The sequence below is a fragment of the Humulus lupulus genome, chromosome 7, assembly GCF_963169125.1.
Source record: "Humulus lupulus chromosome 7, drHumLupu1.1, whole genome shotgun sequence".
Classification (NCBI taxonomy): domain Eukaryota; kingdom Viridiplantae; phylum Streptophyta; class Magnoliopsida; order Rosales; family Cannabaceae; genus Humulus; species Humulus lupulus.
In genome coordinates this window covers 38,802,109-38,814,297 of record NC_084799.1, presented here as the reverse complement: position 1 = coordinate 38,814,297, position 12,189 = coordinate 38,802,109, and positions in this window count along the sequence as shown.

The window sequence follows — 12,189 nt, the reverse complement described above, 5'->3', positions numbered from 1 at the left end:
ATTAATGTGACTGATATTAAGGATTATATTTATTATATTATAAGTTTTAGACATCAACCAATAGGACTTTAAGCACATGTTATGAATGGTAATTAAGGATTAAGTATTTTGGAGGATTAAATTAAATAAGGGTAAAGTTTGAATGTTATAGGGTCAGTTAGCAGCTTTGAATACGTTGAGGGCTTAGTCAAGGCTGTTTACTCCATTCAAACTTAGCTAAAAATGTGTAATTTCGTGTTTAATTATTCAGCGTGTGCCGATATATCGCAGCTATAGGGGGCGATATATCGCAGCACGTAAATACGGAAAACACGAAACGATGCACGGTCGCCTCGGGCATACTGGCCCAGGCGATATATCGCCTACAGGGGGCGATATATCGCCTCCTCCAGTATGTTTTCAAATGTTTTTGAATTCATTTCCTTTCAGCCATTCAAACTCCTTCAACAGTCCAGCATCTTTTGAACGAGTCTTCAGCCTCTGCTGAACGATTATTCAAATGATTTTCACCTAAAAAGCCATTATTTTTATTCAAGTAAAATCAAGATATTTTCATTCCCAAACTCTATAAATAGGACCTAGTACCCAGCCATTATTCACCATTTGCTCTAAGTTCAGAAGCTGCTAGTGTTAAGTGAGTGTGAGAGTATAAACACCTGGTTTGGGAAAAACTATAAGCTTAAACATCATAAGCTTATCAAACACTTTGGGAAGTGAGTTCTATAGTATTTCGGAGGAGGTATAGATTGGTCTTTCAAGTCTTTGAGGTAACCAAAACTCTAGTTCCTTTCTGTATTATGTTTCCTTTCTCTTAGTCTTCTACTCAATTTCCTAACCTCGTTCTTATTTTGGTTAGGGAATCCAAGTTCTTAAGCACTTAAGTTGTGGTAAGCATATATTATTTTAATGGTTTAGTCTTCCTATTCATTTTCATTTCTTCTTCTTCTTAAACTCACTCTTTCTCATATGGTTTTAGGAGTGTTCCAAAAGTCCTAACTCAGTCCATTATATCCCGGTAACTTTGGTAAGGAAAATAGGCTAGAATCAATATGTTATGTGCTTATGTTATCTATATGTTTTATGTTATTAAATGTGTTATGATATGTATGTATGTTTGTAGGCTTGGGCATATGACCCATATGGCTAACAAGACCCCAAATGGGTTATGGGCATATGACCTACTTAGCTAGTAGGACCCCACTAATTCCATGGGCATATGCTTGTTTAGTCTATGGGACCCCAAGTAATAATGGCCATTATAATAAGTGTATGTTATATGTATTATGTTAAGTCTTTATGTTTCTTATGAAATTATGTGTATGACTATGTGTTAGATTTTCCTTGCTGGGCATTAGGCTCATTCCTTTCTGTTTTATGTGCAGGAAAATAAGCTTTAGAGGCGGTAAGATTCGTGACGCTTAGAGGATGTGTATCGATGGTGAATGGAGTCAAGGGGCCGAGCGTTATTCGATTCGAGGATGTAGTCTCATTTTATGTTTTTTATGATTTTATGTGTATTTTCCGCACCAATTATGTAATGTCTTTTATTTTAAATCATCTTTTGTTTTTAAAAAACAATGGGATCCCATAATCCTTCTTAGTATTCTGTTTATTTGTAAATAACTCTTATTTTGCAAGTTACTCAATAAATTATGGTATTTTCGTAAAAATGTAAGTTTTATGTATAGTTTCGTTAATGGTCCAAATAGTCTAGAGTAGTGGGTCATTACAGTCTGTTTGCATTATCTGATTGAAAAGCATTGACTTATAAGTCAAGGGTGGCAATAGTGCGCTGGTCAAAAGTATTGACTTATAAGTTAAGGGCGGCAATAGCGCGCTGAGCGATGGTCGATATGGTTAGGCCTAATGAGGGCGTGATATACGCTTGATTGACCCTATGGTCATTGGAAAATTAAAGCGCCAGGTACACTGAGCCAGCTCTAAGGCTGGTTATACAGAGGATAAGGCAGTGGGCCTCGAGGTGACTCTATAGTCCCATATCCTAGGGCAACATGCCCTGATATGACTTATTAGTCAATTATTTAGGGCAGCGGCCCTGGGGTGACTCTATGGTCACGTATTTAGGGCAACGGGCCCCAGTGTGACACTGTAGTCACTTATCTAAATATAATGCATGCATGAGTAGGGTTATTACTGCTATACATGCTTATTATGATTCTATGATATGTTATTAACTGCTTATGAACATGTTTAAGTTTTCTTGCTGAGCCTCGACTCACAGGTGCTTTGTGGTGCAGGTAAGGGGAAAGGGAAGCTAGACCAGCCATGAGTTTAAGAGCTCCGGTGGCGACGTGTACAATAGCGGCTGCTCGACCACCACAGCCAGGATTTTCCAGAGGAACTAGGGTCAAACCCTATTTTTCCACTTAGGTTAGCTAGTTGTAACTTTTGAATTGTAATTAACCTTTTAAACGTTATTTTGGGATCCCATGTATGAAATTAAATGTTTTAATGAAATGTTTATTCATTTTGACTGAAATCTTTAACCCTAAATTGTTAATCACGTTTAGTTACACGTTTAAGGCCAAAAGACTTGTTTAGAGAGTCTAACACTATTTGAAATACACAATGTAACGGTCTTGGCTATCCAGGGTGTTGCACATACCCATGCCACTACCTTGCATCTTCCCTAATCCAAAACCAGACCCATGCCGCTGCCATGCTTGGAGCCCGTCGACGTTGTCCTTGCCTTCCCATCGCTGTCGGCATCAATAAGAAGAAGAAGAAAAAACGATGGAGGCATATTTGATTAGGTTTTTGGTTTTAGTGGAGAGCATTAGGAGAGATATAGGAATTAGATATTTCTTTTATTATTATTTTATTTACTTTTAAATTAGTTATTGTTATTATTATTATTTTAAATTGATTTTTCTAATTTAAAATCAATTAAATGAATTTATTTTTTTAATTATGAGAAGGCCTAATCAGGTGGTGACAAGTGTTGTCCCAGCCATCACCTAACGGAGTGTAAGAGACGGTGACTGACGAAATTACTATTTTACTAACTTTGGGTATTGTTGACCCTCAAATTGGTCAACGACACAGAGTCAGATAAACGATAAAAATGAGATGAAAACAAGAAGATAAATCAAATGGAAAGCAAATGACACAAACGATTTATAGTGGTTCGGCCCCAATTGGATGGTAATGACCTACATCCACTTAGTGTTCTTATTGATATTGAATCCCAACACTGTGATCAATGAACTAGAGTTCACGAGTTTCACAAGCCTTGGGAAGATTACAACTTCGGTGAAAATCACACTATATTCTTCTCTCAAGATACCAAGATCAAAGGTTCCAAAAGTCTCCTCCCTTGAGCCCTTTGAGTCTTATTTATAGGCTCAAGAAGGTTACATGGGGCCGATGGCCTTAATTACAATTAAGACTTGCGTATCATGGTAATAAAAGAAAATACAATTAATGCAAATATTACAAGATTGCATATTCAAAAGGAAGTAAATGAAAGTATGCAACCAGACTGGTCGCACCTAAGCGTGAGGCTTGATACATCAATAACTCTCTGGTTGATGGTTGAACTGGATTCTTTCTCTTAAAGTTGCCACGTGCCTGCCACGTGTAGGTCGATCCTGCCATGTCATCAGGAGCCGTTTTTTGGGTAAACATTTGCCCCCCAAGTTTATTTTACTACGACTAGCATAAAGTAAACTTAGACAACCAACCTTTCGTATGCCTTGTCAAATCTTTCAGAGCCGTCCATGCCTTCTCGAAAAAGGCAACCAATCATATCATTGCAGTTTCCCAAAAATGGTTTGACAGCTATTACACTTACCCATGCCTTGGAAAGTTACCCCTTATGATTACCTAGGTAACTGCACCTCGACCAATATAAATAACCCTTCAAAATAACTTTTTACTTTTTACATTTCACTCTCTCCTTAAGAACACCGAAGAACAAGGCATAGAAAACCCAGAAACTCAGATGATCTTGACGATCCGCGAAGCTTTTGCCCTGCCACTTGACTTAGTGTCTCAGAGATTTACTCCAATCTTTATCCAAGTAAGTTTCTCGAATTTTTCAGTCATCAAGATTCCATGCAATATCTATTCTATATCTGTTTCGGACCTTGATTTCTTGAATTTTCTTGAAAGAAATTGTTTTGGGGTAAATGGGTACGTAAGTTTGAGTATAATATGATAAAGAAATAACACTTCATAAGGCTTAGGAATTAGTTCGGGAGTTAGGACTATTAATTTAGGGCGTAAAATCGAAGTAAAAATTCAATTTTTAAGCATGTAGGAAAAACTGGGTTTTTCCCACCCTTTCAGAGTCGAAAAGTTTTTCTTGAAAAACTTTTCACTTCTGCTTTTTAATCCATTTTCCAAACCGCTTGCATAAAATTTAGTATTTTTGTTAGAATGTTGCTGGTCGTATAGAATCTTAACTTTTATACATGAGCAACGTTATTCCAACTTTTACGCTTTCTTGGTCTTTTGGCTGTAGATTCTCATCTCCCCTTCTCTGTTCGCTGATTTTCATGCACGATCCATGGGGAGGAGAGGCCGATCGATGATGACTTGCTCGCCTAGTCGCTCGAAGATCAGGAACAGTCGTCGTTACTTATCCCGAAGATTCCTTTTTCTCATATCCCTTCTAATAGACCTTCAACCAGTCCATCGAACATGGGTCGAGTCAAATCCACCGCCCAAAAGAAAAGGAAAACAACCTCTCCTCCTGCCAAACAACCTGCTCCTCGGGCTGAAAATCCATCGCCTAGACCCTAGTCTGAAAACATTTCCCAGCTAGAAATCCAAACAAAGGCCCAACCTAGGGACGTCCTTCGACCAGAGGTAGAATTGTACGTGGTACCTCCTAGCAACATCACATATAGGATGGTAGGGAATTATCTCAAGAAGTACGAACTTCCTGGGATAACCCTAGCCAAGCCCACCATCGACCAGCCGGCAAACTTGCCTGGGGGCGCCTATAGCACCTGGTTGAGATATCATATCGAGGCAGGGGCAACCTTGCCTCTTCATCCGTTTTTCCAGGGGGTGGCCAACTACTTTGAGGTCGCTCTCTTTCAAATAACACCAAACGGGTATAGAGTGCTTTCTGCTTTCTATATCCTGTACAGTCATAAGAAGTGGCCCGTCCCGACACCACATGAGATCAACTATCTGTTCGATCTCAAGTCCAACCCCAATCACAACAACACGGGGTTCTTCCATTTTTACCACCAGGAGTTTGCTTGCACCTTCCTGAGTGAGATCACCCACAAGTCCAATGTGGGAAAGTACTTCCAGGAGTACTTTTTAACTCCAGATCTGGTCGCTAGCAATCTGGCCTTCACTGAAGGAGGTAAATTCTTCATTTACTGGTCGTTTGATTTCCTTTAACTTTTCCGCACATTCCTTAGAATTTTAGTATTCTTCAAGTCCATGGCACCAGCCAGCTCCCACTCCATAGATGGAGATACGAGCAGCATCATTGGCCACCATGACCGACATTGAAAAAAGCGTCAAAAAGCTGGTCACAGAGAATAATCTAAGGCTGGTTGGCCTTTTGGCTCATCACCAGGATGTGAGGGAAACAACTACGGGGAGTGCTACTGGTGGAGAAGTTCCCGAGCAGCACCACGATGTGTCACAACCTCCGAGGAGGAGGACAATGGGAGTGACTATCAGGGAACCCTCCAACACCTCGGGAGCAGCTGCTGCCCCTGCTCCTTCAGGAAAGGGCAAACAGAAGGTTTCTAAATACCCCGAACCTATTCTTGAATCATCAGATGAGAACGGTACTGACCTTTCACTCGTAGATAGTTTTCCTATTCCCTGTCATTTATTTGACGGGGATGACAACTTTAAATACACTCCTAATTTAAATTCAGACTTCTTCAAGCCAGAGAATGAGTGTAGCAGTAGTACAGTAAATAGTGTAGCGACCAGTAGTTGTAGCTTGAGTATCTTACTTATAATTTCCTTGAACTTATTTTCTTGATTTAGTAGATACCTCCATCCACATTATCTGATTGCTCGCTTCTATTTTGCAGCCATGTCATCTGAAGATCTGTTCGAGCTTTACAGTGAAGTTGTACCTACTGCTCCTTCGAGCAAGAAAAAAGGGAGTAGGCCACATTGAGGCGAAAGGAGCAAAAACCCCCCGAAGAAAAAAGCTCGGACCAGGGATCCTCCAGTGCCAGTTCCTTCTCGGGAAACCACACCTCCTCCGGCCCCCCTCGACTAGATGTCTCTCCTAGCTCCTGTCAATCAGACTCCTCCTGCAGCACCTGCCGACCAGATACCTCCTCCCGCACTTGTCGACCAAACACCTCCTGATCAAACAGGAGACGCCTTGACAAGTATCGTGCTTAGCTCGGCCAAGGAGAGGGCTAAAATATCGAGGCATCGACGCAACCGAGAGGCCATCATTGGTACTGACTCCATGGAGGTTGACTAGATAATTAACCGTGGGCTAAATGAAATAGCCAGTGTAAGTTGCCATTTCTTGCTGAGGTCCATTTGTTTATCTTGTCATTTTCTGCCATCAGTTTAACTTTTTTTTTTTATCGCAGGGAATGCTGACTATGACCGCCAGCTGGCGTCGCTCGGGAGCCCAAACTACTCAGTATGAGAAAAAGCTTGGCGAACAACTTAAGGTGTCCGAGGAAAGACACGCTGAGGAGCTCAGGGCGGTTGAGGGAAAATATAACGAGCAACTTGAGGCGACCAAGGTGAAATACTCCGAGCAGCTTGAGGCAACTGAGAAGAAAAACACTGAGCTGCTCGAACAGAAGGCTAAACTGGCTGAAGAGCTGAGACAACACCAGGCTACTTTGCTCAAAGCCATCGAGACCAAAGAAAAGTACAAGGAGGCTTATTTGCTTAATTTCAATAAAGCATCTAAACTTCAAGATGACCTGGTCATCATTAGAAAAGAGATCAAGGGGTTGGAGGAGTGCGTCAAAGAGCTCGAGGAGACCAATGCCAGTAACTTGGAGAGGTATAAGGGTGCCACCTTCAATTGCTTCTACGCGTTCTGGAAGCATAACCGCGAGGCAGACTTCAGCTATCTCTCCGAATGCATGAGGCAATCTCAAATAAACAGGTGCCTTGCTCGCTTTGAAGAAGAGGAGAGATCGAAAGTCCCAGCCTCCCCCAAAATCTCCTTGGCTACGGGCATTGATGGCATTGAAGAGGAAGTTGGGGCCTCCGTCAACCAGCAAACTCCTTAGGACCCTCCTGCTTCATAATTTTTGTTGTTTTTATTTATCTTTGTAATTCGGGACACACGGACCTTGGTTCGTAGTGTTGAGACAATTGAAATTTTTATTGCTGCACGGGCAGCTTTTCCTTTTGATAGACAATTACATCCAAGCAGTAACTGCTCGCAGTGTAAAAGGTTTTCTCTTTTGACATTATAATATTTTCATTTTATTATAACATTTGTTCGCATGACCAAACTTAGCATAACACTTTGGTTTGATTTAACAAAATTTAAACAAAATTTTGAAAAATACTCTAAGTACCGTAGTATGCTTTCACTTATTTTGCTCGTGTGTTTACATACCTGGTGATATGCTTTGCTTCCTAGATACCTTATATGCCCCCTAAATGATTGAGGAGCTTTAGGTCCTCGGTCACTTGCCTTGACCAGGACCTGTTCGAACATCACTGCTCGTAATATAGATTTTAGAATGATAATATAGCAAAACAACACACGTAATGAGAAAATACTTGTAATAAATACAATAGTTGGAAAGATTGACTGGCTGCGCACCGCCCCTTTTATTTCTCGTAATAAATGGACAATCGTGTCTGTACGAGTGATAAAAAATATGATCTTACACTTATAAGCGATCAGTCACAAGATTGACTAACTCTTGTTCATAAACTTGTAAAAAGTAAAATTAATACAAGCCAATTCTTTCAGAAGAATTGTTTATTGATAGTACTTGCGCATGTGTTCTCCATTCCAATAAGTCGAATCTGATTACGCAGTGGAATCGATGTCCTTTAGGCGTTACCAAAATCACTCTGTCTCCAACGTGACGTTCATTAGAAGAACCGTTTGTAAACAACTTCCAAGAGGGAGTTTGACTTTGACTTTGAGGCTCAGGCTTTTCTGTCTGTTCACTGTCTGGAAGCCCAGTGAGCTCTGCGACAAAGTTGGCTAGAGCTTGTCCTTTTATTGCTGCTCGTGGTAAGTACGAAATTTTAAACTGCCCAAGTTCGACTACCCATTTCAATAATCGACCAGCAGCCTCTGGTTTCTGCAGGACTTGTCGTAGGGGCTGGTCGGTTAGTATTGTGATGGGGTGAGCTTGAAAGTATGGCCGCAACTTTCTGGAGGCTAAGATAAAGCAATATGCTAATTTTTCGATGGGCGGATACCGCAACTCTGCTCCTATTAGCCTTTTGCTTACATAATACACGACTTTTTGCACATTTTCCTCTTCTCTTACCAAGACAACACTAGCAGCATATTCTGTGACCGCCAAATAGATGAACAAAGTTTCTTTTTCAACCGGCTTTGATAGGATCGGTGGTTGCGATATATGAGACTTTAAAGCTTGGAAAGCCTGCTCGCATTCCTCCGTCCACTCGAATTTCTTATTCCCCCTAAGTAGATTAAAAAATGGGACACACTTGTTCGTTGATTTGGAGATAAATCTACTTAGAGCGGCAATCCTTCCGGTTAAACTTTGAACATCTTTTATCTTTGTTGGCGATTTCATGTCGACCAGGGCCTTGATTTTTTCAGGATTATCTTCAATTCCCCGTGAGTTCACTATAAATCCCAAGAATTTCCCTGATCCAACTCCGAAAGAACACTTGAGGGGATTCAGCTTCATCTGATATTTATTCAAGACGTTGAAGCATTCTTGCAAGTCCCCTACGTGTTCTTCTGCCTTTTTTGACTTAACCAGCATGTCATCAACATATACTTCCATGTTTGTTCCGATCAGCTCTTTAAACATCTGATTGACTAGTCGCTGGTAAGTTGCACCAGCGTTTTTCAAATCGAAGGGCATTACTTTGTAACAGTAAAGCCCTGTATCGGTCCGAAAGCTAGTGTGATCCTCGTCAGGTGGGTGCATACTGATCTGATTGTACCCAGAGTATGCATCCATAAATGATAGGATCTCATGCCCTGAAGTGGCATCGACCAGCTGATCGATCCTTGGGAGAGGGAAACAATCTTTTGGGCAGACTTTATTAAGATCTGTGAAATCCATGCATGTTCTCCACTTGCCATTCGACTTGGGTACTAGTACGGGATTAGAGACCCACGATGGATAAAACGCTATCCTGATGAATCCGTTCTCCTTTAGCTTCTCGACTTCTTCCTTTAGAGCCTTTGATCTGTCTTTGTCGAGTAGCCTTCTTTTCTGTTGCACCGGTGGAAAGGTTTAATCTATATTCAGGACATGGCTGATAACTACTAGGTCAATCCCAACCATGTCTTTATGCGACCAGACAAAGACTTCCTGGTTTTTCTTCAAAAAGTCCACCAGCTTTTGCTTTATTGTTGTCTCTAAGTTTTTACTGACTTTCACAACCCTGGTCGGATCTGCCTCATCGAGTTGGACCTCTTTAAGATCCTCGATCGGTCCTACTTCCTCATCAAAATCCCCAAAGCGAGGATCAAAATCCCTATCCTCGCTTTGGGCAACAACCTATTTGGTGACGTGCTCACTTGATTGGGCTTGTGTTTCATTGGCCAACTGCAACTCTTACCTGGCGTTCTCCCTTGATCCACCTCTCCTTGCCTTAGATATCGAGGAATTATAGCATTCCCTCGCTTCTCGCTGGTTTCCCAATACACATCCTACCCCTGCGTCAGTTGGGAATTTCATGGCAAGGTGCCAAACCGAGGTTACAGCTCACAGATCGACCAGAATAGGTCTTCCAATTACAGCATTGTACGCAGAAGGACAATCAACTACTATAAAAGTAGTGAGTGACGTCCGGTTTGCGGGCGCAGCTCCTGCTATCACTGTAAGCCTAATCGATCCTGTTGGCGTGAGCCCTTTGCCAGAACAACCATAAATGGTTTGGTTGCATGGTTCTAGGTCCTTCACGGATAACTTCATTTTCTCTAATGAAGACTTGTATAAGATATTTACTGAGCTCCCTGTGTCAACTAACACCCTCTTGACCATCATGTTGGCTATCTGGACGTCCACGACCAGGGGGTCTGAGTGAGGAAATCGGACATGCTGAGCATCAATCTCAGAGAAAGTTATTAGTTCTTCCTCTGTTCAAGCCTTCTTGGGAGTTCGCTCCTCCACATTTAGCATCTTGATGTCATGGTCGTGGCGTAAGGTCCTAGCGTATCACTCTCGCCTTCCCACTATCTCCTGCAAGGTGTGGGCCGCCACAGATTATTAGCAACGTACCTGCCACAGGAGCTGGCTGTAAAGGTGGCGAGCGTTGGCGTACAGGCGCCTGCTCGTTGCCTCCTTGAGCCTCTCGCTGAGAACCTCCAGTGGCTCGTACGTATCTTCTCAGGTGTCCCTGTCTGATAAGGAACTCAATCTCATCTTTCAGCTGGTTACACTCATTAGTGTCATGACTATAGTCGTTGTGGAAACGACAAAACTTTGTTGTATCTCTCTTGGAGATATCCTTCCTTATTGGTGCTGGTCGCTTGTAAGGGACATTGGAGCTGGTCGCCTGGTACACCACTGCTCTGCTCTTGACAAGGGCCGTGTAGTTGGTAAACCTTGGCGCATACCTACTGCCCTTAGGGCACTTATTTTTGGACGCCAATGGTTCAATGTCTGTCCTTTTTCCACCGTTTTTACCGTTCCCGTTGCCTTTGCCGTTGCCATTGGGTTTATCTGACTCATTGGCGGCTTTGGTGGGATCTTTTTTTGGTCCCTTGTCTTTCGCAGGCGATTTCCCCTCGTTGGCAATCACATCTTCGAGCTTAATGTATCGATATGCTCGATCAAGAAACTCTTGGGTACTCTTCACCCCATTCTTTCTTAAGCTGTTCCAGAGGGGAGAATGGCGTCTTACTCCAGTAGTAAGGGCCATCATTTTCCCTTCATCGCCAACCGTTTTAGTCCTAGAAGCTGCTCGCATGAAACGCTAGACATATTCCTTTAAGGATTCTCCCTCCTTCTGACGTATCTCGACCAGCTGGTTGGCTTCAGTTGGGTGCACACGACCAGCGTAGAATTACCCGTAGAATTCCCTCACGAACATTTCCCATGATACTATGCTGGCAGTCTACCATGTCTTCTTGGATGTCTTAGCCATTTTACCTTCTTGAAGTCTTGAGTTCAACTCTCAATAAAGCACCAAAATGTTGACCCTCAAATTCGTCAACGACACAGAGTCAGATAAACGATAAAAAATTAGATGAAAACAAGAAGATAAATTAAATGGAAAGCAAACGACACAAACGATTTATAGTGGTTCGGCCTCAATTGGATGGTAATGACCTACGTCTACTTAGTGTTCTTATTGATATTGAATCACAACACTGTGATCAATGAATTAGAGTTCACGAGTTTCACAAGCCTTGGGAAGATTACAACTTCGGGGAAAATCACACTATATTCTTCTCTCAGGATACCAAGATCAAACGTTCCAAAAGTCCCATCCCTTGAGCCTTTTGAGTCTTATTTATAGGCTCAAGAAGGTTACATGAGTCGTTGTGCCTTAATTACAATTAAGACTTGCGTATCATGGTAATAAAAGAAAATATAATTAATGCAAATATTACAAGATTGCATATCCAAAAGGAAGTAAATGAAAGTGTGCGACCAGATTGGTCGCACCTAAGTGTGAGGCTTGATAAATCAATAACTCTTTGGTCGATGGTCGAACATGATTCTTTCTCTTAAAGTTGCCACGTGTAGGTCGATCCTGCCACATCATCAGGAGCAGTTTTTTGGGTAAAGAGGTACTTTACCTGCTAAAAAAAAATTGGTTCTATGCCGGTTACAAATCACAAACTTTGGGTACTTTTGACGCAAATATTCCATTAAAAATGAAATATTAAGATTGATTATGCAATTGTAATTTTCTTTATTGGTTATGTTACTGTAAATTTGGCTAATTAAATATAAACAATCTTCTCTTAAAAGGAAAAAAAAAAGCTAAGCTAAAGACCATTTACTTGATTTAACTCTCACTCTTTTCTAGTTTATTTGTTTTTTGAATTAAAATTTTCTTATTAATAATTACTTT